Source organism: Danio rerio, chromosome 14, assembly GCF_052040795.2.
Source record: "Danio rerio strain M-AB ecotype USA chromosome 14, GRCz13ab, whole genome shotgun sequence".
NCBI lineage: Eukaryota > Metazoa > Chordata > Actinopteri > Cypriniformes > Danionidae > Danio > Danio rerio.
Genome location: NC_141034.1, coordinates 54,435,683 through 54,450,964, shown reverse-complemented (window position 1 = coordinate 54,450,964; position 15,282 = coordinate 54,435,683). Strand labels below are relative to the sequence as shown.

The 15,282-nt window shown below is 36.7% G+C and overlaps 1 protein-coding gene across 1 annotated transcript in view; it reads right to left on the bottom strand.

The window, feature by feature from the left end:
• nsd1a (nuclear receptor binding SET domain protein 1a) overlaps nt 1–15,282 on the bottom strand; it is a 1,446,438-nt gene that overhangs the window by 670,772 nt on the left and 760,384 nt on the right. The window lies entirely within an intron of this gene.

Sequence of the window (15,282 nt, the reverse complement as noted above, 5' to 3'; positions counted from 1 at the left end):
CACATTTCATTTAATTCTACTGGATGTCTTTCTTGTTATTGAAGCAAGAAATGCTTTTCCCATATCGCAGAAAACAGAAAAGCAGATCCTGGAAAAAAAAAAAAAAACAGTGTTCATTATTAATGTAATGTTCATTACATTGTCCATTTTTTATGTTCCCTCCAAACCGAGAGAGACACAGGGCACTGAGACGTAATGGCGCAACATAATAGCAGCAGAGAGCCTTTAAATTCTGAATTTAAGAGAGCTGACCTGCTATAGTATGAGCGCCAGGTCCTCTCCCAGGGCCTGTTCCTCACTGTGATTGCTTTAGCCTTTTTTTTCCACAGTAAATATTTCATATACTGTTCGAGGTAACATGCACATGAGGGAAGCGCTGATATAAAATATTGATGCAAACAGATGTTTAGGTTCGCATCCTTCAAAAGGTGTGCAGGCATTCAGGATTCAGGCGGTGAGGAGGCATCAGCTTTTGAACACACGTGACGCATGTAGAGCAAAGTGTGCTGAATGTCTCCGGTCGGTCATTTTTTTTTTCTCACAGATGGCATATGGAAACTGGAAAAGTGATTTCAGTGCATATTTACTCAAATGTCTGTATTGTAAATGGGGTCATGCTCTGAATGTGTATAGGAAAGCCACATGGATCGCTTGATTACGTATTAAAATCCTCAAAATCAGGCTACTTTTTATGGATAGACTACTAAAATACTCATAGACTACAGTTACTTTTTATTGATTACATGATACTTTTTATAGATTACATGATAACATATTACAAATATTGCGGTTTATTCTGCTGTGGCAACCTCTGATGAATAAAGGGACTAAGCCGAATAAAAAATGATTAAATAAATGTACATTAAATATGCTCATAATCAGACTACAGTTACTTCTGTTACGGATTACATAATTACATATTAAAGATACTCGTAATCAGACTACAGTTACTTTTAATGGATTACATGATTACATAACAAAATACTTTTAATCAGACTACAGTAACTTTGATATAGATTACAAACTAAAAATACCTGTAATCAGACTAGTTACTTTGTTATAGATTACATATTAAATATCCTTAATCAGACTAGTAACTTTGTTATGGATTACATGATTCCAAATCAAAATACTTGTAATCAGACTACAGTTACTTTGTTGTAGATTACATGATTACATATTAAAATACTTGTAATCAAACTACAGTAACTTTTGTTATGGATTACATGATTCCACATCAAAAATACTTATAATCAGACTACAGTTACTTTGTTATGGATTACATAATAAAAACACTTATAATCAGACTACAGTTACTTTGTTGTAGTTTACATATTAAAATACCCTCAATCAGACTAGTTACTTTGTTATTGATTACATGATTACATATTAAAAATACTTGTAATCAGACTACAGTTACTTTATTATATGGATTACTTATCAAAATGCTAGTAATCAGACTACAGTTACTTATTTCTGAACTACATGATCACATATTTAAATACTCACAATCAGACTACATTTTCTTTTATGAATTGCATGATTATATATAAACATACATGTAATCAGACTACATTTACTTTTTATGGATTGCATATTAAAATTCTCATAATCAGACTACAGTTATTTTTAGGCATTACATCAATACATAAAATACTCAGAATCAGACTAAAATTACTTTTTTTATGAAGTACATAATTAATTACATTAATTGCCTATTATTAAAAATACTCATAATCAGACTATATCTGAATTACATATTAAAATACTCATAATCAGACTACAGTTATGGATTAAATTATTACATATTTAAATACTCATAATCAGATTTTGATTATACATAAACATACTTGTAATTGAACTACAGTTGTTTTTATGGGTTACATCAATACATAAAATACTCATAATCAGACTACAGTTATGTTTATAGGTTACATCAATACATAAAATACTCACAATCAGACTACAGTTATTTTTTATGGATTGCATATTGAAATACTCACAATCAGACTACAGTTATTTTTTTATGGATTGCATATTGAAATACTCACAATCAGACTACAGTTATTTTTTATGGATTGCATATTGAAATACAATCAGACTACAGTTATTTTATAGGTTACTTCAATACATAAAATACTTGTAATCAGACTACAGTTACTTATTTCTGAATTACATGACTACATATTAAAATAATTGTAATCAGACTACTGTTACCTTGTATGGAATACATAATTGGATTATATTGCTCATAATCAGACTCGATTTACTTTCAATTAATTGTATGGTTGGGCACAAATAAAAATACTTGTAATCAGACAACAGTTACTTGTTTATGGATTGCATAATTACAAATGATTAAAATACTCAAAATCAGACAACTTCTGAATTACATGATTACATATTAAAATATTTGTAATCAGACTATAGTTGATTTTTACAGATTATATCAATACATAATCAGACTACATTTACTTTTTATATGGGTTACCTGGTTAAATGTTAAAATACTTGTAATCAGACTACAGTTACTTTGTTTATGGATTACATGAATACATATTGAGACCAAATTGTATGGATTACATGATTGCATCATGAAATACTCATAATCAGACAGCAGTTACTTGTTATGGATAACATAATTACATAAACATACTACAGTTACTTTTTATGGATTACATAATTCCATATTGAAGCATCAATGAAAACAGATGTCCAGCTTTGCATCTCTCATAAAGCATACAGGCATTCAGGATTTAGGCATCAGCTTTTAAACACACGTGACACACGTAGAGCAAAGTGTACTGAACGTCTCCGGATGGTCCTTTTTTTTGCCTCCCAGATGACATATGGAAACCGGAAAAGTGTTTTCAGCACATATGACTCTGTCTACTGAAATGTCTTTATTGTAAATGGGGTCATGCTCTGAATGTGTAAAAGAAGGCCACGCGGAGGCCAGCTACACTGTTTTTTGCGCTTTTGGCATTTGTCCTACTGTCTTCTGTGACTGGGCTCTGTAATTGGTTGCAGCTCTGCAAAGAAATATGGGAAACTGTCTTGCACTAGTCACATCATAAAGCACACGGGACTGCCAGCATTTAGCCAGACTTCCTCCAACCAGAGATATCAGGGCTCTAAATGTCTCTGGAATATAAATATATATATTTAACCGTAAGTTGAGGGTATCAGCAATCCAGATCTAAATGCCACTCAAACTCAGTGTAACATGAACAGTGACACAGCAAAGAGGCTGCCTGTCAGATTCTCCTTTGCTGCCGTGTGTCGCTATGCTGCAGCTCAGCGTTTGATTGGCTGACAGCAGGAAAATGGGTCACGTATTCCAAGGTTATTGTGTTTTTATCACTCGCAAGTGGTCTGTATATATTCATCCACTGAAATGGGTCAGAAAATTACTGAAATTGTTGATGCATTTGAGGCTGAAATGGAAATATAGAATAAACGAGTCTGAATGCTCCTTTTACAGTGAAGACAAGCAGAGGTTTGCATCAGCAAGAACTAGTTGTGCACCACCATGCCAAAGAATGGCATAAATGAAGCAACTGAAATGGGAAATGTGAGCACTGGGGCATTAAAGTTGGCCATGCGGTCAGTGCACAGCACGCCAAACAAAATCCTTTTCGTTAGCACTGATTGTTGATTTCAAACATGTGTCTATATCTGAACGTCTCTCTGTTTCTCCGTTTATGCGTGTGTTATTATTCAGAGGTTTGCGGACAGAGGGGAGTTTTTAAATGCAGTTAATTTCAATGCAAATAAGATTTTAATTTAAAATTTTTCACAACAGAATTTGTGTAGGAGCCATACATTGTCTATTGCCGATTGGCCACAAGGCGTCAGTAGGAGACTATATAACTGTGGCTTCACTGCATGGAGGAAAAAAGCGTTGGTAGGAAGCACACATGCTGCGTCCGAAACCGCATACTTTCATACTATATAGTATGCTAAAATCAGTATGCAAGCCGAAAAGTATGTCCGAATTCATAGAATTCGAAAATCAGTATGTGAGAAGTTCCCGGATGACTTACTACTTCCGCCGAGATTCTGGAGTGCGCATCCCATGCATGCTGCGCTATCCCATCGTGCCCCGCGAGCCAATTCATGAATAGCGGATTTAGTACGTCCGAATTCTTTCATACTTTTCACGTTCATACTGTATAGAACGTAACTTTCTAACAGCCGAGTTGTACGTTTAAATTCAAATGCAGTACCTACTGAGTAGTAGGCGGTTTCGGACGCAGCCACAGTTTTTGACCATAACTCAGCGTATCGTAACTCAACTCAACGTACAACTTAAGAAGAAGAAGTGCATATAGATTAAGGAAAAGTGAGGAAGTAATTCTGTTGATTGGAAAATAAAGACGTTTTTATTTGCATTTATTTTGCCTACAAACTCTGACTTTATGCGTACAAAACTTGCTTGCTCTACCAACAATAGTGGCATTGGAATGCCGCTACAATTTGTTAATTAACTTGTAGAATTTAACTGGAATGTATTCCTTTGATAAGCTGCGGCGACTTAAACTACTTAGAACAACTTTATTTTATGTTCAATCCCCTTAAAGGTGCTGTATGTAAGTTTATGCATAAAAATAGCACAATATGTTAGCAGATATTTAAGAAACATGCTAAGTGAACATTCTTGTTTATCTGAAAAACAATACTGAAGTCAGATGTTCTGCTTCGAAAATGTGCATTACGTACCAGAACGTCTGTCTTTGTGTTGGTCCGTTTAACCCACCCCATGGCAGTTTAGTCAATTATATTTCAGCACCCCGGGTTGCTTGGTGGAAAACTGCGTATTTCATTCATACAGACATGAAGGCTCTCAAAGTGTGGGTTAGTGAACGAAATGCGACATCTAGTGGACAGTAGCAGAGTCCTAAATGAGACGAAGATTTAGGGCTCTATTTTAATGATCTACATGCAGTCTTAAGCCTGGTTTATAATTCTGCGTCAAGTGACCGGCGTGACCCATGGCGCATGCAACGCGCGTGGCTGTGCATTTATACTTCTGCGCGCTGTCTCTGTTGGTCTGCATTAACACTTCGAAACGCTAGTGGGCAGTGAGGTGTAAATGTTCCTCTGTGTCGAGTTTCTTCGCTGCTGTTTTGCTTTTCCTGAACACTTCCTGGATGTACAAGTGGCTCAAACTCGCTCGTTTTGAGGCAGGAACCGGCGGACATGCAACAACTTAAACCAGGAGGTAAACACAAAACTCCTTCATGGAACTCCACACTTGTAAACAATCGCTCCATCAGTCTCCCACCATTCGCGCGGCTCTCGGTCCCGCCCAGACTCATCAGCGCTACCAAGCCGACCAATCACAGAGCTTGCGCTACGCGTCGTTGAGACGTGTAGTTACAATTTTTGAGAGGTGCATGTCAGCGGCGCCGACGGCCATGGCGAAGGGCTGTACGTCAGCGCCGTAGCATATGCGTGCATTTGATGCAGAAGTATAAATCAGCCTTAAAGTGCATGGTGCAAAAGTATTAAGGGCGTGTCCTAATGCACTTTTGCTTTAGGATAAAGTACAAGCCTCTTTACTTTCTCTTTCTCTTTTTCGTGGAAACTCATAACAGTGTTGTACACTCCACTGAAGATATCCATTAGCCCACAGGTGTCAAACTCAGTTCCAAAAGGGCCGCAGCTCTGCACAGTTTAGTTCCAACCCTAATTAAACACACCTGATCAAACTAATTGAGTCCTTCAGGCTTGTTTGAAACCTACAGGTAAGTGTGTTGGAGCAGGGTTGGAACTAAACTGTGCAGGGCTTCGGCCCTCCAGGAATTGAGTTTGACACCCCTGCATTAGCCTATACATAATTTTGTTAAGCACAAAGATTTGTTTCAAAACTATTTATAAATTCAGTTCTAATTTCCAGAAAAGGACTAAAGTAATGAAAACAAAGTGTGGTCAAAAAACTGAGTTATAATTAAAACACACGTCCTGATCGTTTTTGAAACATTTCAATTAATTACTTTGTATTTACAATCCCTTTTGTAAATGTAATATCTTTAATATATAATTATTTTTTTAATTGAGGGTGGAACGGTGGCTCAGTGGTTAGCACTGTTGCCTCACAGCAAGTTTCGAGTCTCGGCTGGGCCATTTGGCATTTCTGTGTGGGGTTTGCATGTTCTCCCCATGTTGGTATGAGTTTCCTCTGGGTGCTCCGATTTCCCCCATAGTCCAAAGACATGCGGTACAGAAGAATTGGAGGACTTAAATTGGCTGTAGTGTATGAGTGCATGAATTTGAGTGTGAATGAATGGATGTTTTTCAGCACTGGGTTGTTGCTGGAAGGGCATTTTCTTTGCAAAACGTATGCTGGAATAGTTGGCGATTCATTCTGCGGTGGCGACCACTGATAAATCAGAGACTAAGCCAAAGGAAAATTAATGAAAGAACTCCAAATTGAAGATGGTTGCAGAAAACAAACACTTTACCTTTAACAGAAAAAGTATCATGACACAAAAGAAATCTCTTTCTCCCTCTTCAATTTAAAGGTTCTTTGTTACAAGAGCTGCATGATATTTTCCTGCAAACAGTAAAGTGAACTCATACACACACACACATCTCTGCTCATAAAAAGGCAGAAAGGGGAACAGGTCTTCCAATCTACGGTTATTTCCACTATAATCTGTTATCATGTTGTTCTGGACGTTATTATTGGCTTCCCTTTTCACCTATGATTCATCACACTCTCACATTTAAAAACCTCTAACACACACACACACACACACACACACACACACACACACACACACACACACACACACACACACACACACACACACACAGGTCATGAGATGAATGATTTCCTCTTTCTGTCTCATGCCCACCTCACACAGTGACTAAAGTTAATCACCAATGCCCTGCAGAAAGATGCCAGCCTCGCCGTCATCATCATCCTCTTTCTCATCATCATCATCATCAACATCTCTATTACGGCCCACATCAGTGGACACAGCAGAGTTCACCACACTTTTAAACTCTTCATTGATTATCCCTTGCATAATGCTTATTATCTTCCTCTTCATTCTCCTACATCCTGAGCCGAAAGTAATTGATCTGGCTTGCATTATCAGAATCTATATATCAATTAGAAAGTGTCTTTAAACTACTGTTTAAATTACTTTTAATCAGACTACAGTTACTTTTTATGGATGACACTATTACATACTAAAAATATACTTAATCATATTAAAGTTAATTTGTAGTTTACATGTTTACATGTTCAAATACTCGTAATCAGACTACAGTTACTTTTTTGTAGTTTACATGATAACATTAAAATACTCGTAATCAGACTACAGTTACTTTTTTATAGTTTACATGATAACATATTAAAATACTTGTAATCAGACTACAGTTACTTTTTTGTAGTTTACATGATTACATAATAAAATACTCGTAATCAGACTACAGTTACTTTTTTGTAGTTTACATGATTATATATAACAATTCTCGTAATTAGACTACAGTTACTTTTTTATCGTTTACATGATTACATATTCAAATACTTGCAATCAGACTACAGTTACTTTTTTATATAGTTTACATGATAACATATTAAAATACTCGTAATCAGACTACAGTTACTTTTTTGTAGTTTACATGATTACATAATAAAATACTCGTAATCCGACTACAGTTACTTTTTTATAGTTTACATGATAACATATTAAAACACTCGTAATCAGACTACAGTTACTTTTTTGTAGTTTACATGATTATATAATTAAATACTTGTAATCAGACTACAGTTACTTTTTTATAGTTTACATGATTACATATCAAAATACTTGTAATTAGACTACAGTTACTTTTTTATAGTTTACATGATAACATATTAAAATACTTGTAATTAGACTACAGTTACTTTTTTGTAGTTTACATGATTATATAATAAAATACTTGTAATCAGACTACAGTTACTTTTTATAGTTTACATGATAACATATTAAAATACTTGTAATCAGACTACAGTTACTTTTTTATAGTTTACATGATAACATATTAAAATACTTGTAATTAGACTACAGTTACTTTTTTGTAGTTTACATGATTATATAATAAAATACTTGTAATCAGACTACAGTTACTTTTTATAGTTTACATGATAACATATTAAAATAATTGTAATCAGACTACAGTTACTTTTTTGTAGTTTACATGATTACATAATACAATACTCGTAATCAGACTACAGTTACTTTTTATAGTTTACATGATAACATATTAAAATACTTGTAATTAGACTACAGTTACTTTTTTTATAGTTTACATGATAACATATTAAAATACTTGTAATCAGACTACAGTTACTTTTTTGTAGTTTACATGATTACATATTAAAATACTCGTAATCAGACTACAGTTACTTTTTTGTAGTTTACATGATTACATAATAAAATACTCTTAATCAGACTACAGTTACTTTTTTGTGGATTATATGAATAATATATTCAAATACTCAAGATCATACTATTTTGTAGATTACATGATTACATATTAAAATACTTGTAATCAGACTACAGTTACTTTTTTTATAGTTTACATGATTACATATTCAAATACTCGTTGTAAAGGTGAGTAAACAGAAATCCTGAGATTTTATTATTTTTTTTCTTTTGGGGACTACTAAAGGTTTTTTTTCAGTCCACTTAAATTTGCCAATAAATAAATCAATAATGAAGGCAACTTAATCGATATGTGTTTTGACTATATGGAGCAATTGTGTGGAACCCAGCATTTTTATTTTTTATTTTTTTGGTGAGGAAATATTATCTATTGTTTTAATGAAACATTTAATAATAATACATTATATAACTTACATTTATATAGTGCTATCCTGGACTCTCAAATCGCTTTACAAATTTTTGGGGGAATCTCCTCATCCACCACCAGTGTGCAGTCTCCACCGGTATGACACAACAGCAGCCATATTATGCCAGACCACACACCACACACAAGCTGATTGGTAGAGAGAAAACAAAGTGATGAAGCCAATTAAGACATGGGGATGGTTTGAAGGCCATGATGGAGCTCACTGAGCAGTATATAGGGCATTACAAACCCACACAGACCACAGGTGGGGTGCCCCCAGCTGGTCTCACTAACACCACTTCCAGCAGGAAACTAGCTGCCTTATGTGGTTTCCCATCCATGTACTGACCGGGCACTGCTTAGCTTCAGTAGGCGACCATGTGAGAGTTGCAGACAACTAGCTGACTTTATTTAATTTGTTTAATAAATGCAGCACTGATGAGCAAAACAAAAGCATCTTCTTTTTAAAACATTTAAAAGATTACTCAATCGTTCTTTAGTAAATATTGCTTCATCTCTGAATCAGTTTTTAGCTTTTTCAATTAGCTTGTCGCAGTGCATTTCGAGGTTTTCCTCCTCAGGATTAGACTCACGCTGTGTCGCCTCAGAAAGCGGCCGAGAAATAAAAATATGTTATCAGGCCACATAATTAAGAAGCCAAGCCAACATCTTAAAACAGTCATCTCGATGGGAGAGCGCGTCTGATGCCTGAAGATCCAGCCTATGAAAGCAGGATTCTGGAGCAGAGCTACAGGGTCTTTAGCAACGGAAACTCTCACGCTGTGCTCATATGTGCATCTGTGTGTGGCACGAAGCTCAACAGGGAATATTAGATGTGATGATTTCAAAGCTAAAGAGAGACGGAGAGAGAGATGCTGATGGGGCCTGGAGAACATCCCCAAATAAGCCTTTAATCTGGAGGTGCTTCACTGGGATAGAAGCAACAGCGCACTGCAAAAAATGCTTCTCTTACTTGGAGTTTTAGTCTTGTTTGTAGTCCAAAATAACTGGAAATTCTTATTTCAAGAAGCATTTTCTAGACAAGCCAACAATATTGGGTCTCATTCACTAACACTGCGTATGGAGAAGGTCGCTGGGTCGCTGGTTCGAACCTCGGCTCAGTTGGTGTTTCTGTGTGGAGTTTGCATGTTCTCCCTGCCTTCACGTGGGTTTGCTCCGGTTTCCCCCACAGTCCAAAGACATGCGGTACAGGTGAATTGGGTAGGCTAAATTATCTGTAGTGTATGAGTGTGTGTGTGTGAATGTGTGTTTGGATGTTTCTCAGAGATGGGTTGCGGCTGGAAGGGCATCCGCTGCGTAAAAACTTGCTGGATAAGTTGGCGGTTCATTCCGCTGTGGCGACCCCGTATTAATAAAGGGACTAAGCCGACAATAAAATGAATGAATGAATGAATGAATATGCTTGGTAAATGAATTTCTAGTTGCATCTTCAGTGATTTTCAGCTAATTACACTGTCTCGTTCCGATAAGTGGATTTAGAGGCTTTGCAGAAACAAACACACATGGATTTAGCTGGTTTTGACACAAAGGAAAATGTAACTTGTTAAAAAGCAAAGATGTATCTAAAGTGACATTTTTGAAAAAAATAAAAAAGTATTTTATTGACTAACTCAAATAGGGCCAGACAGAAACTGCAGACATTTTCTGTTATTTCTGCGCAGAATATTGTTGAAATTTGCGGATTTATGCGGAATGATTTTGGGAGTATCATAACAAAAAACCTAATACATGAAATAAAAAGTAATACTTTTTAAACTTTTATTTAATGTTTACAATGCAAATCCAATTAGATACACTTTTATTTGGTAAACAAACCAAGTCTCTCATATAATATGAGAATATATGACTTTACAGACTGTACTGTAAATAAATCAAATGAACCATGTTAGTCAATAATATTACTGAAATTAATTTAAAAAATGGAATAAATATGGGCGAAGCAGTGGCGCAGTAGGTAGTGCTGTCGTCTCACAGCAAGAAGGACGCTGGGTTGCTTGTTCGAGCCTCAGTTCAGTTGGCGTTTCTGTGTGGAGTTTGCATGTTCTCCTTCGGGTTTCCTCCGGGTGCTCCGGTTTCCCCCACAGTCCAAAGACATGCGGTACAGGTGAATTGGGTAGGCTAAATTGTCCGTAGTGTATGAGTGTGTGTGTGTGTGTGTGTGTGTGTGTGTGTGTTTCCCAGAGATGGGTTGCGGTTGCTGGAAGGGCATCCGCTGCGTAAAAACTTGCTGGATAAGTTGGAGGTTCACTCCGCTGTGGCGACCCCAAATTAATAAAGGGACTAAGCCGACAAGAAAATGAATGAATGAATGAATGAATGGAATAAATATAAATGTACACACATTTACACAAGTAAATAAACATAAAAAACGACAAGCTAACAATCTGCAAAATTCTGCACGCACAGATTGCATGTGGGCCTACCAATAACCTTATCATTACATACAAAAAGAAACTTCTAAACCTAATCAGAGGAGCCTGATAGAAAATGCTTGTTTACAAGAAAAGAGGTCTGATGGATTTAGAGGGTTTTGCATCTGAACTCTTCATATCTAGTCATACAAACCTTAGCTATTATTTAACTCTCTTGCAAGTAGTTTGAGGTTTTAAAAATGACAGTAAACCATGTTCATTTATGTGTTATGATAGTGCTAAATGAGGATGCATAAGCATTTCTAAACCTTTTATCAGTCATTAGCTGCATGACATTTATGACTGGCTCAAAAACCTGATGACAGACTTCAAATCACTTTCATAAATCAACCCACAGATATCAAACTGAGCATGTCCAGCAGGTCAGATGCACCGCTCAGTATTTTACCTTTACATGTGTCCAGCATTCTCTTTTTAATTCACTTTTGTCCCTAATTGCATTCCCATGCATTTCACTTTATTCTGATCCAATAAATCAAAATCCACAGATTTCAATTTCAGCTTAAGAGAGACTGCGCATAGTTACACTCCATTTCCCTATTCTCATCACACTCTTCTCACAGCGAGACTCGTAAATTAAATCAACTCTGAGTGGGCCGAGGCTATTTTTACCTCTATCATGAGACCACCAGTCAATCTAGAGGACGAGGATGCTTCTACACGAGACATACAGCTGAAGTCACATTTATTCACCCTCCTGTGAATTTTATTTTTCAGATATTTCCCAAATGATGTTTAACAGATTCAGGAATTTTTCACAGTATTTCATATAATATTTTTTCTTCTGAAGAAAGTCTTATTAGTTTTATTTCAGCAAGAATTGAAGCAGTTTTCAATAAAAAAAAAAACATTTTAATGTCAAAATTATTAGCCTCTTTAGCAATATTTGTTTTTTCTTGATTATTTGCAGAACAAAGCATCGTTATACACAACGCATGCTCACTGTAAAAAAAAACAAAAAAAAAACGTACCCCTGTATACATTTCTGGAGAGCATAAGCTGAAGCCAGAGCTACTTATGGCTGCATTACCCTCATGTGGACAGCTTTTTCGCTGTTATCAGTTTGCCCAGTAGCCCAATGCATACGTTCGCGGACTTTAGACGCAGATTGGAGTTGTCTGCGAAGATGGGGTTAGAGTCTGGTGAAGATCGGGACCAGAAAGTACGAAGACAAAAACAGAAGCCAAAAAACGTTAAATAAACAAGTAAATAACAGGGTGAGAATGTGGTTAAAACATGGTAAAACTAGGCAAGGGCTTTTCTTTTTCTGGATTGCTTTTGAGCTATTGTGTATAGGGAATGCGGTACTTGAGTTAATCTGTGCTTTTTAAAACACTATTGGTTGGGTTTAGGAAAGGGGAAGAGTAGGTGGGTGGGTCAGTCAGTCAGCCGACAGTGGCCTCTTGTGGATTTACATGAGAACTGCAGGCACAAGAGAAATTTGAGATCTGAAAAATCGTACACATCAGCCTCTGGTGGATTCGCAAAAACAAAAACGGCAAAAAAACGTAGCTCCTGGGACATAATTAGCACTCTCCAGAAATGTATACAGGGGTACCTATCAATAATGAGCTCGGATTGGTTATACAATGACTTGCCTAAACACCTTAACTTGCCCAATTAACCTAGTTAAGCCTATAAATGCCACATTAAGCTGAATATCACCCAGATAGCAAATAATTCTGGCCCAGATTTGGCATAAAGCTGGCACAGCAGGCATTCATCCGGCTCTGGCAAGCTGCATGTGGGCCAAACATGGCCCAGGTTTTGACCGAGGTGGCACCTTCTTAAGGCGGCATGCAAGACATGGGCCAGATGTCAAATGTAGTATTTGGCCCAGATTTTAAAAATTGATAAGTGGGCCATGCAAATTTGGCCTGTCTTGACCCACATTTAAAAAAAAATTTACTGCTAAAAACTGAGGTTCTGCCTAGTCAAAGACAAGAACAAAAGATGGAGCTAACGTTATTCAAGGCCTGGGTAATCATCAACAAGCAAAACAACTGCATTCTGACAGCAAACTGCACCTGAACTTACACATAGAGGTAAAGTTGGTTTTATATCCGCACATTTGGGCTTTCTCCTTAATAGTATAATTTCATAAAGGTGTTATTTGCAAATTCTAAATAGCGAAATCATATTAGCAGCCAATGAGTATCAAAGTACAACATTGTTCACAGTCTAATAAACAGTGTTAATGTTGTTTTCAAGTCACACTTGCAGGTTATTTCAGACTGAATTTTCAAAGTGTCGTGGTAAACAATATAGGGAGTGTGTCACAAGTTGTCCCTGAATGAATTTGTGAATATAAAATCAAGTTTACCCTAATAACTTACACTTTCTCGTTTTATTCTAAGCATTGAGTGTCCGCAGTTTGATTCACCATATTTAACTGTTTTTTTGCTGAAATCATTGCTGCAATAAAAAATGAGTTATGTGTCTGATCCAGCATAGCGTGAACTTACCTGAAATTAAATGAGAACTGCAGAGTCCAGCATTTTTAATTAGGTTGTCACTTCATTCAGAACCCTTTTGACAAAGACGCCTGCGGTTGACATTAAAAGGCAAGGCAAGGCGTTTATTAATATAGCACATTTCATACAAAGTGGCAATTCAAAGTGCTTTACATGAACAGGAATAAAACAACAACAAAAAAGATAAAACGGATAAAAATGTGTTAAAATAGATTATAAGATAATGAAAAAGAAAAGAAAGATATAATAGTGTGATCTGTCCAACACAATCTCACGGCAATTCGTAACTTTTTCATTTAGTGGCTAATTCGTACAAATTCGTACGATCTAATTCGTACATTTTAGTATGATTTGCTCATCCCCCAATGACGGTTGGGTTTAGGGGTGGGGTTAGGTGCCACGCCTCCTTTTTAAAATGGTACAATTTCATATGACTGAACTTGTACGAATTCGTACGAATTAGCCACTAAACTGCCAAAACGTAAAATACTTACGTTTTCTCGTGAGATCAGGCTGATCTGTCGGATGTAGCACAGTGCTCATTCAGTAAAGGCACAGCTAAACAGATGTGTTTTCAGTCTTGATGTGAATGTGCCTAATGTTGGAGCACATCTGACCAGTTCTGGAAGCTGACTCCAGTAGCGAGGGGCGTAGTGGCTAAAAGCGGATTCACCCTGCTTTGACTGAACTCTTGGAACGTCTGGTTTATATGATCCTAGAGATTTGAGTGATCTGTTAGGTTTGTATTCAGTGAGCATATCTGTACTGTATTGAGGTCCTTGGCCATTTAGTGATTTATAGACCAGTAATAAAACTTTAAACTCTATTCTGAATGTAACTGGGAGCCAGTATAAAGACCTGTGGACAGGTGTGATGTGCTCTGATTTCCTGGTTCTGGTCAGAATCCTGGCCGCAGCGTTCTGGATGAGCTATAACTGTCTAACTGTCTTTTGGGGAAGGCCAGTGAGGAGGGCGTTACAGTAATCCACTCTGTTGCTGATAAAAGCATGAACAAGTTTCTCTAAATCTTCACTGGAAACAAAGCATCTGATTTTCGATCTGATTGATCTGATGTTAAGTTTTCTATTTTTGTCAAATTTATTATTTTCTATTTTCGAATTTGGCATCCTACCGCACAACACGTCATGTTTGCTATTGCCAGCAGTCTCTTTTTGCAACCGGGAACCGGTGTGACGTCATGTGTGACGTAGGTTGGTAATTACATATTACATATATTTAATTACCCAAATTATTATGTTACAAATTATATTATTATTAACCATTACTAACCATTACCATTAATAATGCACCTAACGCGCAATGCGCAATTTCATTGCAGTCATGACACACCAAATATGGCTTCCAGACAATGGCCAAACATGGGCTATATCTGGCCCAGTTCAGACTGAGGCCGTACTCACACTAGGTACAGTTGCTTCGAACTGGGCCAAAGCATGCTTGTCCCCCCTCCCGTCTCCCCCGACGGCCCGCGCTCACACCACAAA